At 42.4% G+C, this 10,699-nt stretch overlaps 1 long non-coding RNA gene across 1 annotated transcript; it reads left to right on the top strand.

The window, feature by feature from the left end:
* Nucleotides 1-23: 23 nt before the first annotated feature.
* LOC134757918 (uncharacterized) lies at nt 24-10,196 on the top strand. Its single transcript, XR_010132524.1, has 3 exons — nt 24-551; nt 2,610-2,640; nt 10,144-10,196. It is a non-coding gene; the product is annotated as an uncharacterized lncRNA (long non-coding RNA).
* The last annotated feature ends 503 nt before the right edge of the window (nt 10,197-10,699 follow it).

Below are 10,699 nucleotides of genomic sequence, written 5' to 3'. Positions count from 1 at the left end.
CCCCTCCTCCGCCCGCCCCGAGCCGCTGCCGGGACCTCGGAGGCGCCTGGCGCGCGCGCTCCCGCCCGGGCGCGTCCCCGCACGTCCCCGCCGGGGCTCCGGGAGGGGTGCGGGCGGGGAGCGCGACCCCCTGGCCAAGGTCTACCGGCAGGACGTCTCCCGTCGCCCCCATGGGAGAGGGTCCCCGCGGCCTCCAGGCTGCGCCCACGTGCGCGCAGGGTCGTCCGTCGCCCCGAGCGCCTGCTCTCCGGCCCGGGCGTGGGAGGCGCCTAGGGAGAGAGAGAGCCGGTCTGGAGTAGGCACCCGGCGGCCGGGAGGCTGGACGGCGTCTGCCCCCAAGAGCTCCCTGGCCGTGCGCGCCGCGTCAGCCCCCTTGGCAGAGCAGCGCGCCGATGAGTGTGGCCACGCTTGGAGAACGCAGCGCTGGAGCTGGCCCCAGGCGGGCAGTGGCCTCGGGCGAGGGCAGAAGGGCACTCCGGGCTGTGAATAGAACACTTGCTTATCCCTTCAGAGGACAAGCCGGTGGCAGGCCTGGAGCCCCCAGTGACTGGGTGAGCAGTGGGCAGCGAGGCAGATGGGTCCTTAAAGAGTAGCTGACGTCTTCAGTGTCAGCTTCTAGCGTGGCCTGACAGCCCCCAGCATCCCCGGAATGCCCCCCACGGTCTATCTGCTCTGCTCCAATAGACTAAAAATTCCCTAAATAGAAGCACCCTTGAGGCTGCTATCAATATGGTACCTGCACAGAGTGGATGTTAAGTAAATACTTGATGAGCGAATGACAAGTGATGGGAGACTTGAAGGACAAACTTCCAGGGACAGGAAGGACGGTGCTGGGCTTTTTCTTTTGAGTTTTGGAAAGCCATTGGGCAGTGTAATTACTGGATTAGGACCGGGCTGGAGACCAGCTTCCAGGCTAATCTCTGCGGACCTGGTGAACTTCCCCTTCTCTGTTCTAGCCTCCAGAAAGTTGCATTTGCTTCCCCTCCGCACGCTTCCTTCACCAGGTTCCTGGTATACATCCTTCACATTTCAGCGTGGGCATGCCAACAGAAAAGCCCTCAGGCTTCCCAAGATGAATCATAAAGCCCTGAGGTGTTCCCTCCCAGGACTCTGCTTAACCCCTTTCTTGCATGTACCACTGTGCTATAGAATGGGTTGTTCATTTGCAAAATGACCTCATTAAGACAGTAAGCTCTTTGAAGCTGGGGGTAGGGGTCTTGTCCAATTCATCACGGCATATTCGTGGCACATAATATGGAATGAATGAACAGATTGATTTAGGAAATAGAACCCACAAAACTCAGTGGCCAATTGGATGTGAAGGAGAGGGAAGGAGGAATCTTGAGAGACTTCCAGGTTTTCTGGCCCAAGGAATTGGGTGAGTAATAGCTGCATCCGCCAGAATAAGGCTATACAGAGGAGTTAAAGGTTGGGGGAAGATGGTCAAATGGCCTTTGGGGTAATACGGTGCAGAAACTAGAACTGGAACCATGATTCCTCTCCAGGTTGTGGTTTATCAGAGATGAGAACAGTAGATGGTGGTGTTCCCCACAAATGGCAGGGGCGGCTTGGAAGCACATGTAATTGCACGTCCTGTGTAAACCATAACTGAAGTATTCACCTTTTTATTTTTCCTGCCCATGATTGGAGAGAGTTCTGCTGCAGACTCTACCCTTTCAGGGATAGGATTTTAGATGCTTTCCTTTGTTTCTCCCCATTTCCACCCCTTCTTATGTCATTGAGGAATTCCTCTTTCCCCGTCCCTCTAAAAAGTCCAAGAATGCAAAAGCCTTCAGGAACCTAAAAGTTAAAAAGCCTGCCAATGGCAGCACCCCTTACAGTCCTCCTCCAGATTAGGATCCACTAGAGAGGGCTCCACCCTTAATGCAGGACATCATTTTTCCTCTCGGATGTAAAGGTTAAGAACATGGCCAGCTCTGCAAACCACTCTCCAGGACCCAGTCCCATGCTTGTCACTTTCTAGCTTGTGACCATGGACAACTGGTTAGTCTCTTTGTAATGCACTTTGTTCATGTTTAAAATGAAGGAAATAGTGGCTGCTACTTCATAGGGTTTTTTAGGAGTCAATGAGTCAATTCAGTGTACATGGCTTTGTGTAGTGCCTGACATATAAGGGCTGGGTAAATATTTGCTCTTGACATTAGGCATTTCTTATCTGTTTCTCCGTGTCCCCCATTCATTCATTCATTCATTCAACAAATATTTATTGGACCTCCTGTGTGCTAGTTGCTAGACACACAAAGTAGAATACATACATTATCCCTGTCTTCCCAGAGGGCACATTTCAGGAGGGCGGAGCAGCAAGCAATCAAGTTCAAGCTTTATGTGCATACCCTGATAAAGCTGGTGTGGAATAGAGGAGACAGAAGAGCTTACTTCTCTCTAGGAGGAGGGAGGGTGTCTGAAAAAGCTCCAGAGAGGAAGGCACTCTTGAATTGCAACTTAGGTGTTTTCCTCATTTTCCAGTTTTTGAGGTTTGGACAGTAGTTTCGTCTGTATTCGGGCATGATTATAGAATGGTCTTGTTTTTGTCGGGATTAAGATAACCATTAAATCTTATAACAAATCTTTTTGATTTCTCATTATAGGTCACCTACAGGAATTACTTCTCTTAGCAAGGTGAGTGCAGTGCAGGATCCAGTTAGTTGCGTCGCCCGCCGCCCCGCTGGCAGAGGCCCAATTTTGTTCAGGTGTTTGCCATCCCACATTGTTAGAGCAGATCTCCCACCAGGGCTGGAGTGAAACTTGATCGGGCTAATACGGTAGGACTCACTTCTGGGTATACATTTGGAACAGCTGGGGAACTTTGAAAACTTGTTAAAATACTGTTGCCAGGAGTTGGAATTTTGTTTCCAAAGTTCCCAGGTGATTCCACTGTGCAGGCGGGGCTGAGAACTACTGGTCTAAACCAATCCCGGCAATCCCCTTCCTCTTACAGTGATTGGTTTAAGTATGGTCATGTGATACACGCCTGGCCAATGAGAAATTCTCATAGCGAGTTAAAATGGGGAACTGTGAGTACTTCTGGAAAATATTTTCCACCTGCCTCCCCCCAAAAGAAATACATCTGGCATAAAGTCTCCTTTTCCTCACTGGGTGTTATCGTCTGCATCAGAATGCGGGGTTGGGGAGGGTGTCAGTGCTGTAGCCACCTTGGCACCACGGAGCTGGCCATCACTGAGGCTCTGAGGATGAGAGCCCAAGGCTAGCACTCGCTCACCTGGGTCACTGGGGAGCTGTTGAGCCCCTGACGCACTAAATTAACTAATCCTGATGCCTAACGCCAAACTTCTTGCTCTGTGACATAATAAACCTACATGCAGCAAAGGCATCCTGATCACGCCCCTCCTGCAGTTGTAGAGTTGGGTTATTGGCATCTGATATGTTGTCTATTGCTAATTTTGGTGATACTGATGAGACAGACCTCTGATGGTGAGAATGCATTTTTCCGTGGACATGTAGACATAATTGATGTTGCATTTAAAATATTGTTTCACATGTATTCAGTATTCAGTAGGCTTTGGGAATGAAGGATAAACCTAGTTACCATTTATGATATGGTTTCAACTAGAATGTCTCTTTTAGGTTAGAAACAAACTTTAAATGAATTTCTGGAACAACCCATTTATAAAGTTAAGAACAATCTATCATCTTACAACTTTGACCTTAGAACTGGATGACCTTACAATTAGATTTTTTTTCTTCTTTTGGTCTTAGGTGATATGCAGACCTACATCCTAAGAGTGATTTTGTGGTTAATGGATATTCTGATAAAAGTTATAGTGATCCTTTTACAAAAGTTGCAATGCTTCTTAATCCTTAATCCTTGTTGGTGCTTCTCAGGTCAAGTGGAGTTGACTTTCACTGCTTCTCGGTTTCCACTCGTAATTCTTCAGATGTTATAGGGATGTAGTTCCAAGGGAAAAACCAAGCTACCTACCTTGTGGTTATATTATGAAGAAAGCGTTCCAGAATACTGCCATCAGTGCCCTCCAGCCAAAGACCACTAGGAACACACTTGTTGAACTTGCATTGAACAAGTTGTATATTGTTTATTTCAGCCAGGGAGAAGGCGCGCCTTGGGAAGTTGTGGGGAGCCTCAGTGAGGGAGTTAGAAAAGGCTTATTGGAAGACTTGAGTTTGTGTTCCATGATTTGGTGGCTTGAAGCCCTTCTCCTTGTGAAGGAGTTAAGGAAGTAAGGTTTTCCTCTGCATTTGATGATGTCATGAAGAGGGGATTTTAGGATTGGGTATTTGATTACATCTTACCTAGGAGGAGGAAAGACCAGATTGCAGTTGAAGCTGTGATTGGTAAAGAAGTGGCTGTCACTCATATTAGCCAGGAGAAGGGACTGTTTTGGATTTTGTGGTTTGGACAGTAGTTGTGTTTTGCCTGTGTTCAGGCATGGTTGGAGTGGTCTTCTTCTTGTCATGATCCATCATGGTCCCTAAGTGGTTTCACCTGATATTCTATGACACTGTTTATGATCAATATGAGAATAGCCAGGCCCAGCTGTTCATGCCGGGCCAGCTCCTGGATGTCAGAGGCTGCCTAGTTTTTCCTCAATCATTAAGGTTTATTGAGTGTTTTCTATGTGATAGGCATTCTGCTGAGCACTTGACATATTCAGATCCAGTCATTCTCGAAACCTTAGGAGGTGGTATTATGATCACCCTCGTTTAACAGAGGTAGAAACAGGGACGGGCATTGCTAACTGACTTGTCCAAAGATGGGGCGTGAGTTCAGGCTGACACCAAAGCCAATGATGCTGGTAAGCACACCTTTCCACAAAACGATGTGGCTGGGCTTGGGCTGTAAGATTCAGGACTCAAGTCACTGTCACTTTATAAATAGCAAGAGTATTAACATATATGATGTCTATCTTGCAAGTTTGAAACAAAGTCCAGCAGCATGCCTATATTATGAAACCATTTAAAGTTATGTTGTAGACAGATATTTACTGACATGGAAAAACTGTGAACAGTATGGTAACAGACAAACACATTAAAAAACAGAATTTGGGTGACCTGAGGAGCTTTTTACAGCTGCAACTTTGACTCATTGAATTGAAATATCAGAGTGGGATTCCAGCATCTGTGAATTCAAAAATTGAAATTCTTGCTGTACAGATGAAGCCCAGTATTCTGTTTCAGGTGTAAACTGAGGCAGGTACTTGTCAGGCTTTCCTGTTGTATGATCAACAACCTTAATGGCCAACATTCAGGATATAATTGGGTTCTGATGAATTCAGAGCTGTAGAATGTAGTCAGTTTGCACTTTTGTGACACTGTACTTAGGGTCAGTGGATACTTTTGAAGATGGTGAGAATGATTATTTACATCTATTGGCAAGTTTGAGTAAAGCCACCTTGGGCATAAGATTTGGCCCTGGTACAAGCTTAAAAAGTAAGTTTAGGTCCTCAACCTTCTTATTCAAGATTAAACATTCAAAGCTGAGGTTTATTCCATTTAACAGAACCAAATAATAACAGCAGCTATTTATTGAGTGGCTACATGCCAACTTTTCCATATGTCATATTCTTTAGCCCTTAAACAATCCTCTGAACTAGATAATTATTATCTGCACTTAAAAACAAGAAAACTAAGGCTCAGAAATGTTAAGGGGCTTACCCAAGGTAGCACATGAATAAATGTCAGAATGGCAAGGTGTTTTCCAATCTAGTTCTATCTAATATCCATGTCCCACTTTCTCCATTTGTTAATATCCCAAGTTTTACAAGCTTTTAAAAAGGCTTATAAAACTCTAAGGAGGTTTCAAATATCTCTGTCTTTGTACAGCTATGTAATCAATGCTTTCTGCACTTGTGACATATCAAATTAGCACAAACACAGAGAATATTATTTGCATTAAAAAGGGTACTGAACTTGCAGTCATAAAATCATTTAGTCTTCATGAGATTGAGTCATATCGGCTACAAAAGCCAGATTAGAAGATTATCCTTGCAGTTGAAATTCCAGAGAAATTTACACAAAATCATTTTCAAAAAGGTTCAAAATATCAAGTCGGGTTTAAAAAATGTTAACTAGATGACAACCTTCAAATGCCAAGACCTCTGAAACATTAAAGCCTATTTGAAATTTGGCAGAAGAATTTTAAAAGGAAGATTGAATGTCTTATTCACCTGAAATTTGCTTTACTTAAGACTCACATGATGTTTCTGAGTAAAACAACTGTCCTTGACTAATTTCATATAAAAATGATGATGTATTATGGACAATAAAATTACTATTAATTGTACATTATGAACTGTTGGTGAACCATGACAGGGGAACAAAATACACATAAACTGCAAATTTTGCTGTTGAAATATATTCTGGAAATTATTAGTTTCTTGGTCATATTTCAGTGAGTGACTCTTAAAAACAGTATTCTCTGTTTTTATCATATTTGAAAAGCGGCTTTGTCATCCTTGTAATTAATTTTTGTTAAGTTTTTGAAGAAAGAGTGGTAAAAAGAATCAGGCTACATTGAGTATTTATTATTAGCTTTCAGTTCTCCCAGGAACCATGGCTAGATACAGCTTCCTCTTTACTCAAATCTATAATTAATGTTCACAAGATATCATACTGACATTGTTTTTTGTTTTGTTTGGGGGGGCAGTTTTTGTTTGTTTGCTCTTTTAGAGACAAGTGTTGCTATGTTGCCTAGGCTGGAGTGCAGTGGCTATTCACAGATACAATCATAGTGCACTACAGCCTCAAACACCTGACCTCAAGCCATCCTCCCACTTCAGCCTCCTGAGTAGCAGGGACTACAGGCACTTGCCACCTCACCTGGCTGACATTGTTTTTTAAAACAGAATCTCATGAGGAAATTACCATATGAGTCCATGACTAATGGATCATGAAAATATTAGCTCAATTATCAAATTAAAAATTATTGACCTAAATTATCCTTCATTATACTTGGATTATATGTAGTAAAACCTAAACTAAAAATGGTAATTTTTAGATCAAAAGGTAACTGAAAATGATTTTCATATTTTAGTTTCCAGAGATTAATAATTTACTACAAAGATGACTTTAAAACCTTAAAAATTCTAAGAATGTACAGTGACTTTTTTTATCTCACCCCAATCTTATTAAGATGGTTGTCTCCAATGACAATCATCATTCAAAGTGATGACTCTGAGGTATTGTCACTTCTTTTTTTCATGCTACCCAAAGTACTGGATTCTCGTTGTCATCGTGTGAATTGTGTTGTAGTGACTATATTTAGTCTGTCTTGTTAGATTTGCCATCTTCTTTATTCTGGTAGCAGATCTTTTCTTCTGACCACAAGTTGGGCAGATGGCCCAGGCGTGATCCAAGGCAATATCTCATCTCCTCACCAAGGTGATTGGGCAAAAAGGCACCTTGGTGCGATACAAGGCCAATGAGAATTATTCCATGTTCTTGCTACTTGGACATAGGGGGAAAGCAACTCAAGTGGAAAGAAAGCAGCTTATTGTTCAGGTAGGTTTCTGTCACTTGCAACCAAGAGTTCTAATGAATAGAACCTTCTGAATACCTCAAGGTGTAGCCAATATTTTATGTAGTGGTTTTCAGGAAAGCAGGAAAGTGAACCAAATTATTTTAGACATGTCTTTAACAAGGCTTGAAATAAAAGTTTCTCGAGATTTGTACCAAATCTAATTTTTCGTTTTGTTGATATCCAATAAAGTTTAATAATGAAAAAAATAAATGTTAGCTATAATGAGTGTTCTAATCCCATCTCGGGTTTGCAAATAGTTTCCTGAAAGTGGTAAACAATGAGCCTGGCTTGGGTGTACTGTTCCATACACGTTGGTATGTCGCAGTAGTAGAAAGAATGGTGAAAGACCAGTTCTCAGACAGGAACAGTAAGATTGCAAAAGAGGCTGAAGTGTGAAAATAATTCTGCTTTTCTTCACTCAGTACATGATCTCACTATATTGGAGTAAAATGGTGACTAGTGGATCTGATTCTCAGTCACTTTGCTTTCCTGGAGGAAAGCCAGCAGTTAAACCTAGGGAGATTGCATGGACAAGGTATAAATTACTGAGAACTGTATAAACATGTTACTGAAAAGAGGTTGCACTCTTTTGTTAATTTGGACTTTCATTAATTGGACTCTGCATTAATTAATGCAAGAGGTAGTGAGACCTGCAACCTTATTTTCTTAACAGTCGTGCTTCCCCACAGTCCCATCTCAACCCCGCTGATGGGGCATGTGTAACCTGCAAAATGATGACTCCCCATACCTACGTCTCTTCTCTAGTCTTCAAGTATCAAGTGCTATCCTGTAATCATATGCTAGCCTCTTACCTAGGGAATACCCAACGTATCTAAATGCAGCAAGTCCAAAATGCAACTCATCACCTTTCTTCCTAAGCCTCCTGCTGTGTCTCAGTTGATGTTAGTGGCTATATCACCATCCATCCTATTGTTCAAGCTGTATATCTATCTGGATACTGCCTATTCATTTTTCTCCCTCACCCCTAACATTCAATCAGTTCTACTCCCTAAGTAGCCCTGAAAATGTATAGTCATTCTAGACAACTCCTTTCTCTCAACCCTCTCGGTAATCTCTAACCAGGTCCTATCACATAAGTAGCTTTCTAGCTCATTAATCTTTTATTACATCTCTACTACTGCCACTCTGGTGTGAGCCACTGTCACCTCTCCTGCATCAGTGCGGAAACCTTCTAACTGGATGCCTTGTATCCAACTGGACTCTGTAGCATCTTTTTGTCACATGGACTCTGTAGCATCTTTTTTTCACAGTGTAGGTAGGATGAACCATTGTAATATGTAAATCTATCATGATACTAACTGCACTGCTTTTAGTCTCCCAGGGACTTCTCTTTGCTATTAGAAAGAAATGGCATGGCTCACTAGGCAAAGTATAGTCTTGACATGGCCTTTCTCATGCCACCATCTTCCTCTCTTGCCCTACACCACCCACACTGATCTTGTCCCAGTTCCTTTAACACCTTATCCAGAATGTTCTTCCTCTGCTCCTTTGCCTCGTTGCCACGTTGGTCTTTCCAGACCCAAAGGATAGGCTGTGGTGCTTCATTATGTCTCCACTGGTCCCTTCATTTTATAGCCATCGTCTCAGATCATCATCATACATTCATTTGTGTGGTTGTTTAATTATTTGTCTGTTCTACTAAATTGTAACTTCTATGAGACCCAGGGCTGTGTCATCTTTTGCAAACATGTATCCCCAAAGCCTAGCATTTTTTCATAGATAAGACATAATAAGTGATTCAGTGTATTTGAAATAGAACTATTAATACCTCATGTATATTATGGGTTAAATAGGCTTTGAGTGCTGGAGGGTAAACCTAACCATCACTTATGAAACAGTTTCATTCAGAAACTGTAGTCTAAGTTGCCAGGCACAGTGGCTCATGCCTGTAATCCCAGAACTTTGAGTGACAGAGATTGGAGGATCACTAGAGGCCAGGAGTTCAGGACCAGCCTGGGCAACATAGTGAGACCTCCATCTCTAACAAATAAAAATTTAAAAAATTAGCCAGGCCTGGTGGCACATGCCTCTAGTCCAAGCCACTCTGTAGGCTGAGGGGGAAGGATCACTTGAGTCCAGGAGTTCAAGGTTGCAGTGAGCTATGATCATACCACTGCACCTAAGCCTCGGCGACAGAGTGAGACCTCGTCTCAAAAAAAGAGAAACTGTAGTCCAAGATGGAAACATCAAACTGTAAATGAATTTCTGAGACTTCCCACTAAAAATGTTGGAAAATTGCCTCTGAAATTATAGCTATGTATTAGACACCGATTTTTGTTTTAGTAATGTAATAATATTCAGACTATAAGAATGTGTTTGGAGGTTAATGAATACTTGGAAAAAAGGTCTCAAATAAGATTTTATAAATATCTCTTACCCTACTTCTGAAAGCTATTCAAGAGAGCAGGGACTATGTCTATTTTTATTTATCAGAACCTTATGCCAAATGCTATGTCTGTGACATAGGAAGCACTCAATAAATATTTGTTGAATGAACAAATGCTGTTTTGTTTGTTTACTTTTGGCCATTTGCTTTGATGCAATATTTATACCTGTATTCCTCTTTGCCCAGTTAGTTCATATTTATCTTTTATGCTTCAACTCAGGCATCATCTCCTGTGCAAAGTCTTCACAGATGCCAACTGCCCCTGGCCAAAGGTGAGCTGGGGGCCCCTATGTGTATCTCCACATGCATCCTTCTATTATTGTGTTTATCATACTGTGGGATAAATCTGTTTATGTCTCATTTTCTCCCTGTGCAATAGGAGATCCTTGAGATCTCCTCCATATCTCCAGGGACTTGTACAGTTCCGGGTACATCATAATTTCTTGAGAAAAAAAAAAAAGCTTGTTAAATAAAATAATTAGCAAATATTCAGCCTTCAAAGTCCCCAGAGACTCGTTCTTGGTGCATCCTAATTGCTTCAAAATTGTTTGTTGAATGAAAAAAAATGAATCAGTGGTTCTTCAGGCTTCAGACATCATCCCAATCTCATTTTAGTTTAAATTTAAAATGTGGGCTGGGTGCCGTGGTTCATGCCTGTAATCCTAGCACTTTGGGAGGCCAAGGTGGGTGGATCACCTGAGGTCAGGAGTTCAAGACTAGCCTGGCCAGCATGGTGAAACCCCGTCTCTACTAAAAAAAAATATATATATATATAT

Source organism: Gorilla gorilla, chromosome X (assembly GCF_029281585.2).
Source record: "Gorilla gorilla gorilla isolate KB3781 chromosome X, NHGRI_mGorGor1-v2.1_pri, whole genome shotgun sequence".
NCBI classification, from domain to species: domain Eukaryota; kingdom Metazoa; phylum Chordata; class Mammalia; order Primates; family Hominidae; genus Gorilla; species Gorilla gorilla.
Note: the sequence above shows the minus strand (reverse complement) of the source record. Positions and strands in the feature narration are given on the sequence as shown.